Raw genomic sequence first — 11,680 nt, 5'->3', positions numbered from 1 at the left:
AAAAAGAGAAAAAGCCAAAATATGACTTAAAAAGGGAAAAAGTAAGACTAATCCTACCCCCATGTCAGCTGAAGAACACTCCATATAAAAAGGATATATATAAAAGAATCAACCCAACTTTAAAAATTAAAATCGCTATAATAAAAACCATATTTCTAAGTATAGTTAGTTGTAAAAAGAATAATAATATAATCACTAAAAAAATTATAAATCGGACTCTAGCCCAGACAAAACAAAAAATATTTAAGCTATGATAAGTGATGCATTGTAGGAAAAAGGCGAAAAAAAATAAAAACTTAACGCCATCTTAAGCAAAACCAAAAATCTTTTTCAAAAAACCACCATCTTAATCAAAGAAACATTCACCTTCAAAGAATTAAAAATATACCTTCGAAGGAACAAAGTTAATGGACAAGTATGTTGTTAAATGATTAAAGTGTATAAGGCAAAACAATTAATATGACGAAAACACACTTTAACTTAAGTATAAAGTATAGGATGAACCTACACCAATAACCAGATTTTAATTCTGGTTTAAGAGATCGAGAACCATCTTACACGATCAGAATCGTTCATTTATTAGAGACTGGTGTCTGTAGCAGTAGGGAAGTTCTCCTCCAGATATTTTCTCGCTTCTGAAGTTGAAATGAAAACCTGTCGTGGAGCATTCGACGGAGAAATTCGGAGCTTCGCAGGGTATAGAAGCGCAGGTTTCAGATTTTTCTCATAACATTCAGCCATCAACGGTTTGAAAAGAAGCCTTTTTAAAAGGTCAGGACTAAAGTCTTCGACCAGGCGGAAGCAAAAATCTTTGAATTTAATCATTCCTGCTCGACGAGCTGCTCTTATAAGTTGTTCTTTGTCATGTACATAATGGAACCGGACAATTACCACCGAAGGTTTGTCTGTAGCACTCGGTGATCGACGCCGAATTCTATGTGCCCGATCCAATAAAGGGGGGTTATTCGGGAAAATCGTCGGAAACGCTTCTTTTAAAAGTTGAGCAAAATATTTCGAAGGGTCATCTTTTCTATGCCGTCTGGAAGACCAAGTATACGTAAGATCTGTCTTCTGGACCGATTCTCAAAATCGTCACTCTTGGCTTTAAGGGCTTCCATCAGCTTAATGGTCGAAATTAAATCCTGTTGCAGTTTTTCAATAGTCAATTCTCGCTTCCGAGCATCTTCTTGCAGAAACGCAATAAGAGCTTGTTGCTGTTTAATTACTAAATCCGTCTTAACCATGTACTCTTGAAAAGCCTTTATATCTTCTTTAAAAAATTGTTGTAGTTCAGCAAATTTTTTATCCAAAACCTCCATAAACAATTCAAAAGTTAATTGAGTTTGTTGTGGCGGAGCCTGCTTTTTTCCGTTACCGTTCGGATTGCGTCCGGGATCCCATCCCTTAGACCTGAGAGACATTTCTGTTTGCATATCTTCAAAAGTTCACAACAAACTCTTGGCAGTAAATCCAAAAAAAAATTAACAAAGAAACTTTCGGTATATGTAAAAATAAGCTGAATAAGGGTGATCAAAGGTTAAAAAAAGTAAAGGTTATGGAGCAAATCCAAAACAGTACTCACTCCATGAGCGTCTCCAGCTGACTAGTTCGGGATCACTCCTTACACAACTCCCTTGTCCATTCACCCCTGCCCCTGATCTCCCTCCAGGTACTTATCCTTGAAAGCAGAACAAGTGCCTTATCTCCCCCTTCACCTCCTCACTACCATTCAGGGCCCCAAATGGTCCTTCCAAGTGAGGCAACACTTCACCTGTGAGTCTGTTGGTTCCATCTACTGTATCCGGTGCTCCCAGTATGGTCTCCCATATATCGGCGAGATCTGACGAAGACTGGGAGTCTGCTTCGCTGAGCTCCAGTGCTGCATCCACCAGAAAAAGCAGGATCTCCCAATGGCCACCCACTTCCCATTCCCATTCCGACATGTCAGTCCATGATGTAATGATAGCATGAACATTGATTTCTTGAACTTCTAGTGATGGCCCCTCAAACGTCTGGTTGACTGGTGTTACGAATATGCCACAACTCTGAGGGGTCGAAGGGTAGAAAGTCGCCCCCTCCTTTTTGAGAATCGCAAGATCGCTATTAATTCAGGTCTGGGACCTAGGAAATGAGAGAGAATCCTCAAGGTTTTGGAATGTGTCCTGGCCTCAGCAAGACAAAGCCACGGATAACGGCCATTGTCTCTTGGAGATGGAATTGTGTATTGAGTACTGCACTATTCATTGAAGCCCTCAGGGGATGACCAGAGTGGGCTGGTTGAGGGATTGCATCATCCCAACCTGATTGACATCTGAGACCCCGTGAGTAAGGATAAAAGAGGGTCTGGGGAACAACCCCTTCAGGCGCACCAGGAGAAACGCTAGAAATCCCGTGACTGCGTTTAATAGCGACAGCCGGTGGAGGGCTCGCGTGTGTCCTTTCCCTTTGCCTGGGATTGGGGCCTTACCACGGAAGAACGGCTTTAGCTAAAGGACCAGCTACACCAACGGAACTCTCGAAGGATCGACATCATAAAAAGGAAAAGCTGGCAAGTTTCTAAAAATCTCTCTTGACTTCAACCAAAGACTGCAGCCTGAATGAACTGAGTGACTTTTATATTTCCATCGGAGAATACATTATCCCCTAGACAACGATAGAGCTTATTTCTTATTGATTATTATCATACCTGCACTTTTAGATTTAGTATTGACGACGTATATTATCTGTATGTTTGCATTGATATTATTTTTGTGTATTTTTACTGATAAATACTGTTAAAAATGTACATCAGACTTCAATGGTTCAACAGACCTCTCTATCTTTGCTGGTAAGTGACCCAGTTACGGGGTTCATAACAAAGTGGGATCTTGTCTTGGGATTTGATACCAAATTGGAGGGCCAGTGAATCGGGCTTAAGTCCATACGTGGGTCTGGTTGCACGGGTAGCCAGACGGGAAACCAGCAAAGATGGATGTGGATGAATTTATTAAAAAACCCGACTCTGGAGGCGCTAGAGGCAGCCACAAAGTCGGAATTGTTAAATACTGCGAAAAGACTAAACCTCGCAGAGGTGAGGTTGTCAATGAAAAAGCGGGAGGTGTGGAGGGCCATAACTCAGTAATATATTGTGAAGTATGTGTTTTCGGCTGAGGTATTGGAAAATATCCCTGAAAAGGCACCAGCTAGTGGGACGGCTCAGTTAGAGTTGGAGAAATTAAGGTTGGAACATGAAATTAAGTTAAAGCAGCTGGAAGCAGCTGAAAAGGAAAAAGAAAGAGCCGAAAGGGAGAAGGAAAGGGCAGAAAAGGAAAAAGAGCAGGAAAGAGCCAAAAAACAAAGGGAGCATGAAATTCAGTTAAAACAGCTGGAAGCAGCTGAAAAGGAGAGGGAGAGAGCCAAGAAGGAGAGAGAGTACGAGGAGAAAGAGAAACAGAGCCAGCATGACTTGGACATGGAGAAGTTAAGGCAAGAGCGAAGAGCTCAAGGGTCAGACCGAGAAGAGCGGTTTAATGTTAGTAGACATTCCGTTCCAGGAGACGGATGTTGATAGTTATTTCTTGCATTTTGAAAATGTGGCAGTGAGTCAGAAGTGGCCCAAAGAGCAGTGGGTGGCATTGTTACAAAGTGTGTTAAAAGGGAAGGCACAATGGGCATATGCGGCGTTGTCCATGGAGGAGGAGGAGTCTGAGAATTATGAGGAAGTAAAAGAGGCCATTCTTCAGACCTATGAATTGGTACCTGAAGCCTATAGACAAAAGTTCAGAAATTTAAAGAAAGGGTGAAATCAGATGTATGCAGAATTTGCCTATGAGAAGGGTGTGCTCTTGGATCATTGGTGTGCAGCAGAAATAGTGGAAGAAGATTTTTGGCGACTCAGGGAGTTAATTCTGATTGAGGAATTTAAAGGTTGTGTTTCGGATGATATCCGGATGTATTTGAACGAGAAGCCGAATAAGTCCGTCTCCGAATTTGCTAGGGTTGCAGATGAATATGCCCTAACCAACAAGACAAAGTTTTCCTCAAATAAAAGTTACCAGAGAGACCGTGGGAATGGTAGAGAAAGCCCGCCGGCTGAGGCAGAGATTCAGCCAGAAGCTAGCGGTAAAATTGAGGAGGAGAGGCAAGACGGCAGGAGAGGTCCTGGCTTGACCTGTTTTAATTGTGGAAAGGTGTGTCATATTGCATCCAAGTGCCTTGCTCCGAGGAAGGAGACAGGAAAGTGGAAAGCAGCAGTCCCTACAGGGTGTGCTGTGGTGATCAGTAAATCGATGAGAGAGCCCCAGGTAGACAGTACGAGAAGGGTCTGAGAAATATATTTCAGAGGGAACCGTGTCTGTGAGAGAGAGACACACACCAGTTCCAATGCGGATCTGGAGAGACTCGGGAGCTGAACTGTCATTGATTAGCAGTAAGGTACTGGATTTTGGTCCTGAGACGGGAGAGGTAGCTTTGAGAGGAATAGGAAAAGAGACAGAAGCGGTGCCTTTGCATAGGATCATTATAAATTGTGAGCTGGTACCTGGACCAATTGAAATAGGGGTGCGATCAGAATTCCCGAGAACGGATGTGGACGTCCTTCTTGATAACGATTTAGCCGGTGGTAAGGTTTGGTCAGCAATGAAGCTGGTGAGCCAGCCTGTGAGTGTTGAGGACCCGCCCCTAGATTCCAAGATCTATCCCGCATGCGCAATCACTCGCAACATGTCGAGAAAGGCAGCTGAGAACAAGAGCAGTTTAAAACTGGCCAGTATCGATTTGGCCAAGACGTTTTTACCGACCCTGTACCAAGAGGGTTTAGAGGGTGGTAAAATGGAGAATAGGGAGGTGAAAGAGAGTAAGGGAGAGGAGGTAGTCCTGCCCTTAGCCAGGAGGAAATTTATAGAGGCACGAAGTAAAGATGAGAAACAGATAAGGCTGTTAAAAGGTCCAGGGTTGGACATGGCTGATCTGTCTGGTTTGGCAGTGTTACGCCTGGGCCCCCTCCTTGTTGGGAACCACAAGATCGCTATTAATTCAGGTCAGGAGACCCAGGAAATGAGAGAGAGACGTTTGGAATGTCCGGGCCCCTCAACGATACAAAGCTACGGGAAACGGCCATTGTCTCTTGGAGACGGAATTGTGTATTGAGCACTGTGCTATTCATCAACGTCCTGAAGGAATGAGCAACGTGGGCTGGTTGGGGGGATGGCATCATCCCAACCTGATTGACATCTGAGACCCTGTGAGTCAGGATAAAAGAGGGTCTGGGGAACAACCCCTTTGACACGCACCAGGAGAAATGCTAGAAGTCCAGTGACAGCGTTTAATAGTGACAGCCGGTGGAGGGCCCATGTGTGTCCTTTCCCGTTGCCCCGGGATTGAGGCCCACCCCACAGAAGGCGGCTTAGCTAAGGAAGAGATCACCACCGACGCCATTTTGAAGGATCGACATCATAAAACGGAAACCGGGCAAGTTCTAAACCTCCGTCTCTCTCTCCAACCAAAAGCTGCAGCTTGAATGAACTGAAGTGACTTTTATATTTCCATCGGACAATACATTATCCCCTAGACAACGATAGAGCTATTTCTTATTGATTATTATTATACCCGCACTTTTAGATTTAGTATTGACGACATATATTATCTGTATGTTTGCATTGATATTATTTTTGTGTATTTTATCAATAAATACTGTTAAAAATAGTACCATCAGACTTCAACGGACCTCTCTATCTTTGCTGGTAAGTGACCCAGTTACGGGGTACGTAACAGCAGAACTGTTTGAAGAAGTTGAAAATTCTAAAGGTGTTCCTGATAATGAAATGAGGGCAGTCCTAGATGAAAAGGATTCCATTACCTTGAAGAAGTCTGCTGGGTTGGCAGATGAGGTTGTTTCAGCCCGCGGGGTTGAGTTTACTCCGGAAGGGAGTTGCCCAGAGAGTACCTTGGAGGATCGGGGGAATTTAGAATTTGAAAAGGGGACGGGTATTGAAAGCCTGGAAGAGGCAAATGTCCCATTTGAGTGTGTTCAAGATGTAGATGCACGTGGTCCTGAACCAAGTAATGGAGCTCAGAAAAAGTCTGAGGTATTTGATTCAGTTGAAAAGGAATGCAGTCCTTGTGGGTCAGATGGACTTGGTTCAGTGAAGAAAGGGTTAACCTTGGTAATAGTGGGAAGTGAGAATTCCCAGTTGTTTGTGTTAAAAGTTAGTGAGGAGATAAAAGGTGGTGAGGTGAATCTTATTATTGAAGGAAACGGGAAAAGTGTAGTTCCTAAATTGAATGAAGAAAATTTAAAGTCTGGATTGATGTCAGGATCAGCAACCAGGCGACAGAGACAGTGGCTTGGTAACATGTTGCCTGTGAATCAATTACAGGTTGAGTTGGAATGTAAAGGTGCCCCACACACTATTGTTATTCAAGAGTGTGGTGTGAAAAGGCAGAATTTGAAATGCTGTTTGAACAAAGAGTTTAAACTGAAAACTAATAGCCTGAAGGGTCCTGAAGAGAAAACTAGCAACTTGCATAAAATTAAAGAATTGTGTGGAAATTCGGAAAATGGTCTAAGTTTGGACCACATTGTTGATAAAATAACTCCTATGAAAGGAGCAGGCGAAAGCCTATTCCACACTGGTGCACAAGCTCACCACGTGGGAGTTAACTGGAAACAGGGCGAGGGTTGACAGGATACCATTTTAAATAACAGGATCCGGTTTTAAGGGATTTTGACAAAGCATGTGAATAATAAAGACAACCCCCATGGAAGACTGACTGTTAAGTTTGAAAGTAACATAAAGATTAGTATTTGCATGAACTCTTGTAGTATACACGTAAGCTAAGATCACAACTCTTTAGTTTTTGTTTGCTGAAGAAAAGGAATAAAAATAGCTGGTTATTAAATTGGAGTCTGATGCTACAAGAATTTATTAAGGTACAAGATGTTAAGATATTAAAGGAAGTGACAATGTAATTGTTAACTGTTTAGATGCTGAATGGAATGTATAACTGTATTACTCTGTAGTAGAAAAAAACTCTTTTGTATTGTGTTAGATTCTAAAAACCTGTAAGACTCTGTATTAATTCATTTTTACTGATGGTAAAAAAGCTTTGAAGGAAGGGGGTGTTTTGAATGTGCCACAACTCTGAGGGGCCGAAGGGTAGAAAGTCATCCCCTCATTTTTGAGAATTGCAAGATCGCTATTAATTCGGGTCTGGGACCCAGGAAATGAGAGAATCCACAAGGTTCTGGAATGTGTCCTGGCCTCAGCAAGACAAAGCCACGGATAACGGCCATTGTCTCTTGGAGATGGAATTGTGTATTGAGTACTGTACTATTCATTGAAGCCCTCAGGGGACAACCAGAGTGGGCTGGTTGAGGGATTGTATCATCCCAACCTGATTGACATCTGAGACCCAGTGAGTAAGGATAAAAGAGGGTCTGGGGAACAACCCCTTCAGACGCACCAGGAGAAACGCTAGAAATCCCATGACAGCGTTTAATAGTGACAGCCGGTGGGGGGCTCGTGTGCGTCCTTTCCCTTTGCCTGGGATTGGGGCCTTACCACAGAAGAACGGCTTTAGCTAAAGGAGAGGCCACAAGTGACCGGCCACACCAACGGAACTCTCGAAGGATCGAAATCATAAAAAGGAAAAGCTGGCAAGTTTCTAAAAATCTCTCTCTTGACTCCAACCAAAGGCTGAAGCCTGAATGAACTGAGAGACTTTTATATTTCCATCGGAGAATACATTATCCCCTAGACAACGATAGAGCTTATTTCTTATTGATTATTATTATACCCGCACTTTTAGATTTAGTATTGACGACGTATGTTATCTGTATGTTTGCATTGATATTATTTTTGTGTATTATTACTAATAAATACTGTTAAAAATAGTACCATCAGACTTCAACGATTCAACGGACCTCTGCTGTGAAGTGGAGGTGGTATGAGGTGGTACGGTACAGAGAGTATCTGCTGTGAAGTGGAGGTGGTATGAGGTGGTACTGTACAGAGAACCTCTGCTGTGAAGTGGAGGTGGTATGAGGTGGTACGGTACAGAGAGTATCTGCTGTGAAGTGGAGGTGGTATGAGGTGGTACGGTACAGAGAGTATCTGCTGTGAAGTGGAGGTGGTATGAGGTGGTACGGTACAGAGAACCTCTGCTGTGAAGTGGAGGTGGTATGAGGTGGTACGGTACAGAGAACCTCTGCTGTGAAGTGGAGGTGGTATGAGGTGGTACGGTACAGAGAACCTCTGCTGTGAAGTGGAGGTGGTATGAGGTGGTACGGTACAGAGAACCTCTGCTGTGAAGTGGAGGTGGTATGAGGTGGTACGGTACAGAGAGTATCTGCTGTGAAGTGGAGGTGGTATGAGGTGGTACGGTACAGAGAGTATCTGCTGTGAAGTGGAGGTGGTATGAGGTGGTACGGTACAGAGAGTATCTGCTGTGAAGTGGAGGTGGTATGAGGTGGTACGGTACAGAGAACCTCTGCTGTGAAGTGGAGGTGGTATGAGGTGGTACGGTACAGAGAGTATCTGCTGTGAAGTGGAGGTGGTATGAGGTGGTACGGTACAGAGAGTATCTGCTGTGAAGTGGAGGTGGTATGAGGTGGTACGGTACAGAGAGTATCTGCTGTGAAGTGGAGGTGGTATGAGGTGGTACGGTACAGAGAACCTCTGCTGTGAAGTGGAGGTGGTATGAGGTGGTACGGTACAGAGAGTATCTGCTGTGAAGTGGAGGTGGTATGAGGTGGTACGGTACAGAGAGTATCTGCTGTGAAGTGGAGGTGGTATGAGGTGGTACGGTACAGAGAACCTCTGCTGTGAAGTGGAGGTGGTATGAGGTGGTACGGTACAGAGAGTATCTGCTGTGAAGTGGAGGTGGTATGAGGTGGTACGGTACAGAGAACCTCTGCTGTGAAGTGGAGGTGGTATGAGGTGGTACGGCACAGAGAGTATCTGCTGTGAAGTGGAGGTGGTATGAGGTGGTACGGTACAGAGAACCTCTGCTGTGAAGTGGAGGTGGTATGAGGTGGTACGGTACAGAGAGTATCTGCTGTGAAGTGGAGGTGGTATGAGGTGGTACGGTACAGAGAACCTCTGCTGTGAAGTGGAGGTGGTATGAGGTGGTACGGTACAGAGAACCTCTGCTGTGAAGTGGAGGTGGTATGAGGTGGTACGGTACAGAGAACCTCTGCTGTGAAGTGGAGGTGGTATGAGGTGGTACGGTACAGAGAACCTCTGCTGTGAAGTGGAGGTGGTATGAGGTGGTACGGTACAGAGAGTATCTGCTGTGAAGTGGAGGTGGTATGAGGTGGTACGGTACAGAGAGTATCTGCTGTGAAGTGGAGGTGGTATGAGGTGGTACGGTACAGAGAGTATCTGCTGTGAAGTGGAGGTGGTATGAGGTGGTACGGTACAGAGAACCTCTGCTGTGAAGTGGAGGTGGTATGAGGTGGTACGGTACAGAGAGTATCTGCTGTGAAGTGGAGGTGGTATGAGGTGGTACGGTACAGAGAGTATCTGCTGTGAAGTGGAGGTGGTATGAGGTGGTACGGTACAGAGAGTATCTGCTGTGAAGTGGAGGTGGTATGAGGTGGTACGGTACAGAGAACCTCTGCTGTGAAGTGGAGGTGGTATGAGGTGGTACGGTACAGAGAGTATCTGCTGTGAAGTGGAGGTGGTATGAGGTGGTACGGTACAGAGAGTATCTGCTGTGAAGTGGAGGTGGTATGAGGTGGTACGGTACAGAGAACCTCTGCTGTGAAGTGGAGGTGGTATGAGGTGGTACGGTACAGAGAGTATCTGCTGTGAAGTGGAGGTGGTATGAGGTGGTACGGTACAGAGAACCTCTGCTGTGAAGTGGAGGTGGTATGAGGTGGTACGGTACAGAGAACCTCTGCTGTGAAGTGGAGGTGGTATGAGGTGGTACGGTACAGAGAGTATCTGCTGTGAAGTGGAGGTGGTGTGAGGTGGTACGGTACAGAGAGCCTCTGCTGTGAAGTGGAGGTGGTACGAGCAAGGGTCTGGAAGGGGTCAATAAGTTTCACGAACGTGTAGTCCACACGCCTCCGGATGGGTGCACAGAGACCATGGAACATTCCATCCAAGTGTCTCTCCCTCCTGGTTCATGGGGCATGCGTATGAGTGGCTACCCGAAGCAAATACCACGCCTGGTTTATGGAAGCAAAACGCTGGAGGAACCCAGGAGGCCAGGCAGCAAAGAGTAAACAGTCGACGTTTTGAGCCGAGACCCTTCATCAGGACTGGGAAAAAAGATGGAAGTTAGAACAAGAAGATGGAGGACAGGAAGAAGTACAAGTTGGTAGGTAATAGGTGAAACAGGGAGAGGGGGAGTGGCGAAGTAAAGAACTGGGAAGGTGTTAGGTGAAAGAGATAAAGGGCTGGAGATGGGGAAATCTGACAGGAGAGGGTTGAAGACGAAAGAAGAAAGAGAAAGGGGAAGGGGAAGAGCACCAGAGATGGGCAGGTAAGGAGATGAGGTGAGAGAGGGAAACAGGAATGGGAAGGGGAGGGTAATTAACGAAAGTTAGAGACATCAGCCCTCTGCTCTAATCACAAATGTTCTGTTTTCTTTTAGACGGAATGAGGGTGTTGGAGTTACTCCTATCAAAGATATGGACTCTTCTTCAGGCAGAACACCCTCTAGACATGTGGGAGGAACACCCCAGGATCTCACCTCAACACAGAAAGGGAAGTCTTTCAATGAGGCAATCCTCTCCCTGCCACCCCCCCCCCCCCAGCATGGTACCCATTATCTGAATGTTATTACTTGTAATTGGGTCCACTTCAGTCGAAATAAAGCTTGGGACTTGAGAATCAAAGGTGCAACGTGGCCACGTCATTTTTCACTCCATGGTTCGGGGTCACTGCCGCAGACACAACACAGCTTGAGGTTGGGACTGTCTACGTAACCCAGCAGGGTCTGAGTGGGCATTTGGTGGTTGGTGTAGATTGGTTAATTATACACAGGGAACAGAAAATGCATGAATGGATCAATAGCGCAGAACAAGCGCGAGAAACAAACACCGATTCAGATTAAGGATGTGAGGAGGCAGGGCTGCAACTGGGAAACAACACTCAAAGACCACCTTGGTTTAGGATCCTTTCTTATGTTGCTGTAATCATAAGATTTGTTGCACTGGGGTTAAATGTCTGTAGCATGAGGCCTCTCCTATGTTGTATGGTATATTACTCACAGAGAGTTGTTATAATCCCGCTGTTAAAACATCTGTTACAACCCACTTGTGTTTAATAGTGTATCGTATTTTATTCTTTTTATTGTTATAACGTACTGACGAGGAATCAAAGGGCAGAGTGTACGGAGAGAGATAAATTTTCCCCAAGTTATATTTGATTCCTTGTTAGTAGTATGTGCAAAAGTGTGTAAAACACAATGGTGTCGGCTGTGAGTGTGAGGGATGCTCTTAGCATCTACAGAAGTCCTGGTTCCCAGCTTTGAGAGTAGATAACAGTGAAAAAACGTTTTCTGCAAAATCTGATTTCTGTAAGTTTTGTGCCTGGACCTGAGAGGTCATGAGAGGTGAGCTACAGCTTGGTAACATGAAAAAGTACTAGGGAGTGGCTTTGAAAGGTACAAAAGGTCTATTTCTTTGTGCAAAACGAACTCCCAGCTTTAAACTGAAGGCACGAGCAGTGTTAGAGTCGGATTGACACAA

This window comes from Hypanus sabinus, chromosome 16 (assembly GCF_030144855.1).
Source record: "Hypanus sabinus isolate sHypSab1 chromosome 16, sHypSab1.hap1, whole genome shotgun sequence".
NCBI classification, from domain to species: domain Eukaryota; kingdom Metazoa; phylum Chordata; class Chondrichthyes; order Myliobatiformes; family Dasyatidae; genus Hypanus; species Hypanus sabinus.
The sequence above is the reverse complement of the archived record's forward strand: the minus strand, read 5'-3'. Positions refer to the sequence as shown.